Here is an 8,543-nt window from a genome sequence, read left to right as displayed (position 1 = left end):
GGCTGGTAGTTTCGAACCGCTGACCTTAAGGTTCGCAGCCCGATTCGTAACCACTACGCTACCAGAGCTCCTTAGAATTAGCTGTAGTCACTCATAACTCAGAGCGACTCTCTTCCTTTCTTCCTTATGTTTTCTGTTTTGATGCTTTGATGAGTTTGCTCCAGGGATTTGAACCATTCCCAGGTTCAGACAAAGTGAAACCAGAACAGGCCCAGATTTGTAAAATGTGGGTGTATTGTAATGATAACTGTAACAAGCAAAGATTACGGCTTGATGCCCTTCTAGAAACATCATCTCCGTCTTAGAATACAAGGGCGGGCGATGTGTGAGTCGCATAGCAACTGAATCTCTTGAACCACAGAGTGGGAAACAACGCAGACAGCCTCACTACGTGATCTCTGTTGCTGTCCATGGTCCTGCCAACAGTGCACTCTTTCCCATCGTGCTCTTCCAAGTCTCCCATCCCAGGGCTTCCACCCGTGATTTTTCAATATTCTTTGCCAACAACACAGTTTGAATGCATCCGTATATTTTTATCACCTTTTTTTCTTTTTGTTTTTCTTTTTCTTGTTATGATTAAATTAATGTTGGGGTAGAGGTTGGGCTAGGGATATAAATATGACTTTGTCTAGTTTTAGGGTTACAGTTTTGTTAAATGCTGTCGATTCGGTTTTGACCCACAGTAACCTGTATAGAGTTTCTGCGGAGCAGCTGGTAAGCTTGAACTGCCCACCTTGCAACTCAAACTGCCTTTACAATCCAGCGCATCAACCCACAACACCACACTAGGACTTCAGGGTTACAGTTAGGTTTCTTGTTTTCTTGACGTCTACTTGATTTCCCTTTCGTTTGGAAGTTCTATAACTGCATGGTTCCCTTATTTACTATTTTGTTGTTGTTGTTTCAAACTGGTATCTCTGGTTTCCTATTTTCAGTCTTCTAGGTTTGTTCTACTTTGAATACTTAATTATTTGGGTTGAATTCTGGGTGATATTATCATACATGTTAATCTTGGGTTGTTTTCTGCTGTTGTTGGTCCTCTGGCCAAAGATATCCCAGTGGTATTTTTTGTAAGCTTCATCTGGTTTTTGCTAATTCTTTACATTTCTGTTTATCTGGAAATGTCCTAATTTTGCCTTCATATTTGATAGATAATTTTGCTGGTATATGATTCTAGGTTAGCATTTTTTTTTTTTCTTGAAGAGTTGTATATATGTCATCTCATTGTCTTCTTGTCCTCATGGTTTCTGCTGAGAAATCAGAGCTTAGTCTTATTCATTCTCCTTTGTAGGTATAACTTATCATTTTTTCAAAGCTGCTCTTGGGATTTTTTCCTTGTTTCTGATTTTGAAACATTTGGTTATAATAAGTCTTGGTGGTTTTCTTTTGAGATCTACACTGTTGGAGTTCATTTAAGACTACCCCTTTTTTTTTTTTTATTGTGAATTGAGTGAAAGTTTACAGGGCATAGTAATAGTTTTACATTCAATAAATCCTATTTTGTTTCATGGCAATGATTATGATCCTCTCCATGCGCCATCAGTAACAGTATTTACATCTATTCCCTCCCACGCTTTTTTTTTTTATGTACACATATAAAAAAGAAACTACATAGTCATTTAAATGTCCTGAGGGTGCACTTTGTAAGCCAGTCTCCTTTTTGCAGGCACACAGCCTTTCTCAGTCCATGGGTCTAGGGTATTCAGCTGCTCTGTCTCTCTATGCCATCATCTCTGCCACTATCTCTGCTGTTGCTGTTTTTCTGGCTAGGATCCCATGCTCCACTCACATTCTTCCCTCTTGCTGGTCCTAGGGTCCTTTGTGCCTGAAATGAAAGATTAACTACTCCCTCTTTTAGCTACACATCTTCTACATTTACAGTTGTGATAATCACCATCAGTCCTGACAATGATTACTCACAAAAGTAAAATCTTATCCCCATCCTCCCCCATCCCCTTTCACCAGACCCATCTGGAAAAGAGGAAAACTATTCAGTGAGGGAGTCTACCTTACACCCCTCATTCTGAAACTAAGCACACTCACAAAATCTTGGAAGCCAACCACTTAATGCCTTTATAGCCCCCCATTTTTGATAGCCAGTGTCTAAATTGGCCATCCCTACCAGCTGCTCCTAGGAAACCCTATACAGGGTCGCTATGGGTCAGAACTGACTCAATGGCACTTAACAACAACAACAACAAACAACCCAGGAACCACAAGTTCGGCAGTTCAAACCCACCAGCTGCTCCTTGGAGACCCTACACAGGGCCACTATGAGTCGGAACTAACTTGATGGCACTTAACAACAACACGTCCATAAGCAAAGGTCCAGTTCATCTAATTTTAGGAGTTTACACTTGCTCCCTGCTTCAAACTTCTTTATCTTCACCTGATCGAGTTCTGGTCAGCTAGGTCAAATGGCTACTATCTGCAAGTTTGGGAGTCCTTGCATGCTTTCTCCCACTTTAGACCAACTGGCCACTTCACCCTCAGCTCTAGACCCCAGTGGCTAGGTCAGTGTCCATGGACTGGGCAGGAAGGGGTGCTACTAGCTGCTGTGTGGCCATGCTGGAACTGACCACACCCTGGTGACCAGGAGGACACGGGAACAACGCAGGAGTGTTTAGCCATCCTTTTTCATTGTGTAGCTTTCACATGCATCTTGTTGTTGTTTGTAAGTGCCACTGAGTTGGTTCCGACTCATAGCGACCCTGTATAGGGTTTCTGAAAAGCGACTGGTGAGTTTGGACTGCCGATCTCGTGATTCAAACTGATTTTTGGTTCAGTGCATTATCCTACAGTGCCACGCCAGGATCTTAGATGAGTGGAAATGCAGTGAAGATACCAAAGTGGCATCATTGTTTCTCCAGGTGTTTAAGGAGAATTGATCAATTGTTGAAATGCTTTGTTTAAGTGCATGAAGAAATCTACATGCATGAATGGAGACCTATGCCTGCGGATTCTTGTAATGACCTCAGAGACTGTTTCTGCTGTTGTTGTTGTTGTTGTTGTTGTTGTTGTTGTTGTTGTTAGTTTCCATTGCGGTCACTGTCAACCTGTTCCCAAACACATTCTAAAGTGGAAGGCTGAATCCTAGTCAGGGGCTGAACACAAACACATCATTGTTTTCCCTGAAATAATTATGAAAGGGATAGAAACGCTTCCTTGGCCACGGTCTCCCTGAATTTTTAAGGGCAGTAAAAACTCTGCAGGAAATACCATCAGGGGTCCCATGCAGGAGCAGGGAGCTCTCTGTGTCAGGGATTAAAGGTGAAGATCTCCCGGTGACAGCACCTTGGGCTCTGGAGATGTGCAAAGGTGCAGGCAGCCCAGGGATAGTCTGTGGCTCCCACCAGAGACGTGCTTCAGGGGCAGTGGGGGGTGGGGAGGGAGGGTGGAAGCAGAGCAGACAAGCACAGGCGTGCTGCAGCCAGGAGGCTCCCCACAGGGGACGCGACCCAGCGACACTTCTCCAGGTAGCGCTGCTACTGTGCACCAGCCCACCTCGGAGAGACTGCTACAGGTTCCATTCCAGCCTCCCACTATAAAGGAACTGCTGCAATGCAGTGAGACACAGAGAGTCTGGTTTCACATAGACAGGCTGACACTATACTGTCGTCTAGGAAGTGTGTGACGACAGGTAGAAACATTGGAAATCCTGTGAGGATGCTCAACACCAAGTGTGTACAGTCTGTTTGAACCACGGGATCCACAGGCTTGCCAGATGCAGGCTCACCACAACCCTTCCATCTGTATCAGGCAGTCTCCGTGCCACACAACAAAGCAGCCTGTATACACTTCACAGGAACTGCCCCGCCATGCTGACCCACAGTGGTGTCCACCTTCCTCCCGGCCTCTGGCCTCGGGAACAGCATCCCCAAGGGAAGTCCTGAGGGTGGCCTGCTCTGTGACCGTCGTGTTTGAGCTCCAGGGCATCTGAGGTGACTGCCTCATTGCTAGGCCTTAACAGTCACTCCTCCAATCTGGGATTTGCGGGGACCGATTGCTTCCACCTTCTATGCAGGTGTCCGGTTGGACAAGTGGCTCTCTGAAGTGTTATGGAGCTGTCTGAGAGTCCCTTCTCTGCTGCTGAATCCCTCAGGCATCAGACCATGCTGTCTGCTATTCATGGAGGGCAGCAAAGATGCAGAAAGTCTGTCTTTCTGACCACAGAAACTCGGAACTAAGCACCTGGCATCTTAGCTTCCTGTGAGTGTGGCCATATGGAATCACCACACCTGGCTGACGTTAAAGGCTCCAAGTCCAGGTCTGGGTCTAAGCCACGTGGATTCCTTCCTTGTTAGCACCCCGGAAGTCCCTTGTTTGTGGATGATCCACACATGGCTACTGTCTATGTCTAATCTCTTTATACGACTCAGAGGTGATTAGGTTTACAACACACTCTACACTGATAGGAGCCCATTAGCTAGTCTGAGGCCATCCTGTTTCCAAGCAGGATGGCATCCACAGGCCTAGCTATTCATTAGGCTTCTCTCTCTCCCTCTCTCTCTCACACACACACAGAAATAGTTCTTTTGGAGTGGAGGCACACAATTCAATCCGTAAAAGTAAAGCAAAACAAAAACTCCATTGTCATCAAATCTATGACATTCCAGCTCATAGAAACCTGATGGTTACTTAATAGGCAAGATAAGCACAGGCTTACTGGTGCTTCCTTACTAATCTCTAGTGAACAGTCTGCGTCTGTAAAAATGTCCAGTCTTGGAAATCCTATAGGCAGTTCTACTCTGTTGGGATGGAATTGATGGCAGACATTGTGCTTTTTGGTTTGGTATTGATAGAACAGGGATGCAGGGAATAAGGGGCAGACCCGACCCCCCTCATCCCCACCCCCTGGTTACCGCCAACACCCACAGGTAGAAGAAGAGAACTCAATAAGGAGACAAACAGACAAAAAGCCTAGGAGCTACGAGAACGTCAGAGATGGACATTTCAAAGACTGAATACCCCTAGACGTCTGTCTCAGTGACTTTCAGAGATGGACCCGCTCGCCTCTTGAGTGTCCTTGTGCTTTCTATAGCACCTGCTTTCTCACATTCCTGTGGTCTTGCTCATGTCTTGCGTCCCCGACCCCTCACCTGAATCTGTGACTGCTTGGTAAAAGTCCAGAATTCCCATGTAACAGAATTACAAATCCCTGCATGGTGACACAGAGAAGATATTTAACTGCTAACAGAAACACTGGTTTGAATCTACCCAGAAGCCGGGCCATCTACTTCTGAAAAACCAGCTATTAAAATCTGGACTCAAGCGTGGCAACAGCAGTGAGGTTGGCCCAGGACCAGGCAGTGTTTTCTTTCTGCTGTGCATAAGGTCGCTATGAGTCAGTACCGACTCAATGGCACCTAACAACAACAACAACAAAATCGAAAATATGTGTAAATGGTGAGTCCAATGGACTAACGGAATGCACGTACATCAGTCTCCATGACCCTAAACTAATGGAATGAGTCCAATGGACTAACAGAATGCACGAACATCAGTCTCCATGACCCTAAACTAATGGAATGAGTCCAATAGACTAACAGAATGCACGAACATCAGTCTCCATGACCCTGAGACCAGAAGAAACTGGTGGCGCTCGGCTACCACGACCAACTGCTCTGGAAGGGATCACATTAGACAGTCCTGGAGAGAGTGGGAGAAAAATGTGGGCCAAAACTCAAAATCATAAAAAAGACCAGACTTACTGGTCAGGAGAGACTGGAGGAACCTTGAGACTATGGCCCTTGGTCACCTTACAGGTCTGGAACCAAACCCCTTTGTGGCTACATTTTCAGCCAAACAGTAAACAGATCTATCTATGAGGGGCCAAAAATACTAGTGAGGTGCACAGAGAGAACCGTCAGCCATTCAACATCAAAAGGGCAGCATTTACCCAAGGACAGAATTCAGCAGGTTATGAATGGAAACAAGAATCACAAGGAGGAAATGGAGCCAGTAATGTAGCATCGAGGCATTTGCAATCATTGAACTGACACAAAAGATATGATTTGTTGAATATAAAACTAGTGATCTACTTCACTAGGTTCACAATAAAAAGTTTAACAAAACAATCCCCTCCAAACAACAGCAACAAACAAACGGAACTCAAGGAATCAAAGAACCAAGGAATTCATGGAGCTCCTAACAAGAACAAAAACCACAAAACTGATGTTTCAGCAATGTTGGTAAGTGCCGTTCGGTCGATTCCAACTCACAGCTAAGCTTGTATAGCATTTCTGAGGCTTTAAATCTCTGTGGGAGCAGAAAACCTTATCTTACTCCTGTGGAGTAGCTGGTGGGCTCTAACCACAAAATTTGTGAGTCACAGTCCAATGCTTATCCTAGGAGCCACTGCATTCCCATTTTACACATGCTGTTAAAAGCGGTCAAGTTGGTTCCAACTCATAGCAACACTGAATAGGATTTCCGAGGAGCAACTGGTGAATTTCAACTGCTGACTTGGTGGTTGTCAGTTAATCCAAGGTAAAGATTCAGCTCAGAAGATTACCGTGACTATTTTCTTGGGATTCCAAAGGGTGGATTTGTTTACCCGACAGGTTTTTCTTGAAGGACACAGGACAATCACAGTGTCTTATTATTATGAAGCCATTTTAACAAAATTAAAAACTGAATTGGTCAGCAAAAGACCAGGAATATCGTGCCAGAGATAATTTTCACCTCCAATCATAACACTGCATCTACTCTTTCTTTGATGATTACAAGGACTGTTTTAGGAGCATTTCCTTGGGAAACCATATCCCATCTACCCCTACAGCCCTGATCTTGCCCCTTCAGACTTCTCTTTGTTCCCCAGACTCGTGTTTGAGTCCCTGCAGGATGTGTGTACTATAGTTTTGATACCGTGCAAATCAGGAAGCACAGAATTCTTTGCGGAAAGTTTAGAGATGGGAAACAGTGCCTTGGGGAGTGTATTGATTTACATGGAGGATATGTTGAGAAATAGCTTCAGGTTTTACTATTGTTGGTTAATAAAGGTTTGTTTTTTTATTGTTTTTAAAGATGAGTCCGTGTTTTTCTCTCTCTGATTTGGTGCAGAATCTGAAAATTGTGCTCTACTATAAACATGGAACCAGGCAAGTCTCCTCCAAATATCCATCTCCTTCCTTCCCAGAGAGCTGCCCTGTTGGGATTACATAAATTTTCTTTTCTGCAGCCACACTCCCTTGACTATTACAAAGCTTTGCTATTTTTAGCATCGCTTCCTCCTTGGTGCCTTTGCATCTGGTGTTGGAATTCACTGGGCGGGCAGCCTCCTACTGAGCTGGCAGTTCTCACACCTGGTGCCTTCTGGTCATTGTTGTGGCCCCCCACCTTATGGCAACCTCATGGGACCCCAGGTGTGCAGAGTAGAACTGTTCAATGTACTGTGGGTTAAACACAGGGGTTATAGGATAAGCACTGGGCAGCTAAGCACAAGGTTGATGATTCAGACCCAACAACTGTTCAGTTGTGAAAAGATGTGACTGTCGCCCCTTGTTAAGATTGTCATCAAGTCAGTTCTGACTCATAGCAACTCTGGATAGGGTTCCCAAAGGCCGGCTGGTGGGTTTCAACACCAGCACCCCCACCCCCACCCCCGGCCCTGCAGTTAGAAGCCCAATGCTCATCCTAAAGCCCACACCAGGTCCCTCTTGTAAACATTACAACATTGGAAACCCTATGTTGTTGTTGTTGTTAAGTGCCGTTGAGTCCGTTCTAACCCAGAGTGACCCTACATAGGGTTTCCAAGGATTTCCAAGGAGTGTCTGTTGAGTTCGAACCATCGACCTTGTGGTCCAGTGCTTTATCCCACAGCGCCACACTAAGACTCCTATGGTGGTGATGGCTGTGTGCCGTCGAGTCGGTTCCGACTCATAGCGGCCCGGTACAGGGTTTCCGAGGCTGTAAATCTTTACGGGAGCGGAAAGCCTCATCTTTCTCCCGTGAAACAGCTGGTAGTTTTCGAACTGCTGACCTTGCAGTTTGCAGCCGGATTCGTAGCCACTACACTGCTAGAGCTCCTTTGTTGTTGTTAAGTGCCGTCGAGTGGATCCCGACCCATAGCGACCCTGTATAGGGTTTCCGAGGGGAAGCTGGTGACCTTGAACCACCGACCTTGCAATTCAAACGGCTTTGCAGTCTGGCACATTAACCCACAGCGCCACACCAGGACTTAGGGTAGTTTAATTCTGCTCTGTAGGGTTGCTATGATCTCAAGGTCAGCTGTTCAATCCCAGCTGCAGCTCCTCGGAAGAAAAGATTACAGCTTGGAAAACCCGATAAAGGGTCGCTATGAGTTGGAAGCAACTCAGACAGCAGTGCGGTAGGGTTTCAAGGCTGTAACCTTCAGAAAGCAAATTGCCAGGCCTTTTTTCTGAGGCTCCTCTGGGTGGGTTTAGTAGTCTAGCGCTTAATCATCTGCACTCTTGTGGGCGTCAACAATACTGATAGCCGCTTTCCAGAGCCCCAGGCCGAGCAGCGACGGCCCCAGCAAGGTGCCCTTGCCCAAAGCCACGCGCGCCCGCGACAGACGGCAC

Source organism: Chrysochloris asiatica, unplaced genomic scaffold (assembly GCF_000296735.1).
Source record: "Chrysochloris asiatica unplaced genomic scaffold, ChrAsi1.0 scaffold00162, whole genome shotgun sequence".
Lineage (NCBI taxonomy): Eukaryota > Metazoa > Chordata > Mammalia > Afrosoricida > Chrysochloridae > Chrysochloris > Chrysochloris asiatica.
This window is presented reverse-complemented; position numbering follows the sequence as displayed.